Source organism: Scylla paramamosain, chromosome 18 (assembly GCF_035594125.1).
Source record: "Scylla paramamosain isolate STU-SP2022 chromosome 18, ASM3559412v1, whole genome shotgun sequence".
Lineage (NCBI taxonomy): Eukaryota > Metazoa > Arthropoda > Malacostraca > Decapoda > Portunidae > Scylla > Scylla paramamosain.
In genome coordinates this window covers 11,674,650-11,678,580 of record NC_087168.1, presented here as the reverse complement: position 1 = coordinate 11,678,580, position 3,931 = coordinate 11,674,650, and the positions used below count along the sequence as shown (strand labels likewise).

At 39.7% G+C, this 3,931-nt stretch overlaps 1 long non-coding RNA gene across 1 annotated transcript in view; it reads right to left on the bottom strand.

The window, feature by feature from the left end:
* Positions 1–3,048: 3,048 nt before the first annotated feature.
* LOC135109102 (uncharacterized) overlaps positions 3,049–3,931 on the bottom strand; it is an 18,773-nt gene continuing 17,890 nt past the window's right edge. Inside the window, exons 2-3 of the long non-coding RNA XR_010272577.1 lie at positions 3,702–3,740; positions 3,049–3,483 (exon numbers count right to left, since the gene is read on the bottom strand). This is a non-coding gene — a long non-coding RNA (uncharacterized LOC135109102). The remainder of the gene's footprint in view (positions 3,484–3,701; positions 3,741–3,931) is intronic.

Here is a 3,931-nt window from a genome sequence, read left to right as displayed (position 1 = left end):
ATCTCACGTTTCATTTCACGTCATTTTCCTTTCCCTCCGCTCTACGAATTCTTGGCGCCTTACTCTTCTGTCTCGTATTTTGTGTGTATGAGTTTTTCTCTTTTCACTCTTTTCGCCGGGCTGCAGGCACTGTCAAGTGTTTGGCAGGCTACAGTACTCCTTGCTCCTCCCGTGTCGCGTGTTTTGAGCTAACGGTGGTAGTACTAATATTTATCATGACGATAATAATGATAACGTTGATGATGATGATGATTATGATGGTGATGATGATAAATAATAATAATAATAATAATAATAATAATAATAATAATAATAATAATAATAATAATAATAATAATAATAATAATAATAATAACGATCATACAACAACAACAACAACAACAACTACTACTACTACTCCTACTACTACTACTACTAATAATAATACTAATATAATTTTAAAGAGTAACAAAAGATTATACTACTACTACTACTACTACTACTACTACTACTACTACTACTACTGCTGCTACTACTACTTCATAACTAATACTTAATATTAATAATAGTAATAATAATAATAAGAAGAAGAAAATAATCACAAGTGAACCAGTTAGTGAGCAGAGGATGTTTGTGTCGCAGACTTCCTGTCCATTCTTCAAAATTACGTCATTAATTCTCCACTTAGTTATTTTCAAGATACGACTCACTGCTATTCATATCTCAGCTTGTGAGTCTTGTTGGGCTTAGGTCATTATTAATTCAAGTCAACATCCCTTTACGCCATAAGAATTTCTCACATTTCTTTCTCTACACGTAGATATGACCGTTCCATTTCCTTGAGTAAAGCAATGGTAAACTATGACAAATTATGGCTTCTCTTTTTCGTGTTATACTTGGTACCCCCATCTTGTGAGAGCCGCGCTGCAATCACGGCAAGAGCAGTTATGAGTGTTTACTACAATAGGCGGCGTGGGCACGAGTTGCTTAGATAGAAGGGAGAGTGGGACTGACATGTCTTTCTGTGTGTCTCAGTCTGTGTGTGTGTGTGTGTGTGTGTAGCATCTTGTATAAGCAAACGCAATTCTACCTAAATGTCAGCAAAGGCATTCTTGGGTAATGTGGGACGACAGGTGACGTGGAATATAGCCATGGGTACACACAACAAACCTCTCACTCCATAGATACATAAAGACTAATGAAAAAACATGCCAAACCATATTAATAAGAGACAAAACTTTGACAAAGTGAGACTCGGATAGAGGAGAAACGAAATATCGACCGCCAAAAATAGATAAATATTGATGACAAAAAGAACTATCGAGAGAGAGAGAGAGAGAGAGAGAGAGAGAGAGAGAGAGAGAGAGAGAGAGAGAGAGAGAGAGAGGAGAGAGAGGAGAGAGAGAGAGAGAGAGAGACCCCAGATCCATGGCTGAGGCGGAGTGGCGAAGGGTTTGGTGATGAATGGGGAGAACTGAGTCTTAAGGATAAACAACCAGAGGAAGTGAGCGTAAAGAAAGCTTAAGGAGAAGTGGAGGCAGGACAGTGAAGTCATAAAACAGGGACACCAGCGTAAATACAAATAATCAATAAACTTAAATACCGGAAGAGCTGCATGGCGTCTTGGATTTCAAGTTAAGTAATGGCTCATGGTTGTCAAAAATAAGATTTCCCTTTGCAACATGAACTTCATGCGATATATCTGAAAGAAGCCTTCAGGGAAATACGCTCGTTATTCAGTGAGGAAATGCTAAAATACAACCCTCCATACGGCTCCTGGACTCTAGTGCCGGCGTGGCTGATGCATGGCGGCAGCGAGGGATGTTGTCTGCATGCAACGCTGTATTTATCTTGCTCCCCCGCATGCCAGACCCGTGCCGCAAACAGTAAAGATGCCTCCTCCTTCAAGATAAACATCCGCTATGAAAAATGAGGATTCCAGGCAAGAAACCGATCGCGCCATCAGTCTTTCTTAAGCAGCATCCGGACCGTGCACGCCTCGTGATCAGCTGCACGGGTTTTCCGGCACTCAGTCGGTACCACCAATGGCTGAAAAGGCACCGATAATTCCGCTTTTATTCTTTTGATTCTGGTACTAAATTAACAAAATCGTTCTGTTTCCATGTAAGACAGAGACACGTTTTGGAAATCTCTTTTAGCGCTGAAACGGTACACTACTTTCTTTCGATATAAAAGCGTTCATTTCTGAGATAAAATAGACAGATTTAGTCTTTTCATATCCCAAAGAGGATCTCTGCAAATTTTCTGACAAGGTCTTTGGGTTTTTCATCAATGAATTGGTACATCATTACTAGAAAAAAAAAAAAAAATTCGCACCATCTCAAATGGTAAATATTCCCCATTGTAAGGTAAAACTATGGACTATGGAATGCAGTTTCGGACACTGTATTATAAGAAAGACATTGATTCTTTAGAAGCAGTGCAGAGCAGGACGACTAAGATGATTCAGGGACTGAGAAGATTAGTGTATAAAAACAGGCTAAAAAGAGAGAAGGGTGCGTAGGGACATTAGATGGGTAAAAAAAAGCTGATATAAGTGACGTTTCTCATACTAAACAAAAGGATATAAACTAGATAAATTTAGGTTTATGAAAGAGATTTGCTGGGAACTATTTCACAGAGTGGTGGATGAGTGGAATAGGCTTAGCAGTCATGTGGTCAGCGCCAACATGCTACGTAAATTTCAAGAAAAGGTTAGATAGTTTATATGGATAAGAAGGACAAGTGGTAATAGGAAGGTTGGCAAAGGGGTTGGCATGTTCGTTATTAATAAAGGAGCTGCCCAATGTAGCCAACCGGCTTTTTGCAGTCTTCTCTTTCATATGTTCTTATGTTAGAATGGATAAATTAATTCTGTTTTCACATAAAATAGAGAAACTCTCAGTGGATCTCGGGATTCCCTCTTCTAGTTTCTTGGCACCGAGTCGATACAACAGCGGTAGAAACACTCCAAAAAATTCCACTCTCTCTCATGGCAAAATCATTCAATTCTGGAAATAAAATTGAAGTCTTTTCCGTTCTCATAAGGGAAACTGCAGTTCATTACTGAACTGGCTGAAGATACTGCAATTAATCTACTTCATTTCGCGTAAAAGATCCTAGTTCTAGGACAGAGCTAAGGAATGTGTTACGCTTTCATGTTAGACAGTCTCCTCAGTCCATCTTCCGTCAGGCGCAAGGCGGAGGCTTTCAGAGTATCGATAACAGCTTCCATTCCTTACAACTCGCCAAGAAGCTCTTAGTTAATCACACATTTTGTTTTGATCTTAGTTTCCTAACACGAGTTCCTGTTTACATTTAAAAGTAGCGAAAAGTTAAAAGTTCAGTTATAAACGGGTAAATCAGCACCAACTACCTTCATCTCCCTCGCAGCCGCCTAGATTGCCAGTCCAGTTAATGCCGGATGCAACTTCTCTCGTATCTAATGTGTTCTCTCTCAACATTTCCTTCCCTTCCCTGCCTCGCTCTCCTTTTTCCTGAGTGCTTGAGGGCCGGAAAGAAAACCTGATTACTAATGAGAGAACGCACGCACACACACACACACACACACACACACACACACACACACACACATCTTTTTCGCCTTAGTGGCCATACAAAAAAAAAAGTTTGTTTAAAAGTGGGTAGCCAGTTGCTACTGTTCTGAGGTTTTCTTAATCATTGGTTCCTGCAATGATACTGACAACAAAATGGCCTCTTACCTTGTTGATGGAGGGGAGTGTGCAGGGCAGGATGCACATCTGAAATAAAATACAAGAAATAGTGAATGCATTGGATGTCAAAATACAAAGTGTCCAGCGTTGTACTTCATGTCATGAGGTGGAGTGAAAAATTAACACCGGTAAAGCATAGTAAACTTCTGAATAACGAAATAAACACTGAAATAACAAAGTAATTTCAACGAGGGCTTTCATTTCAGCAGATTCAGATA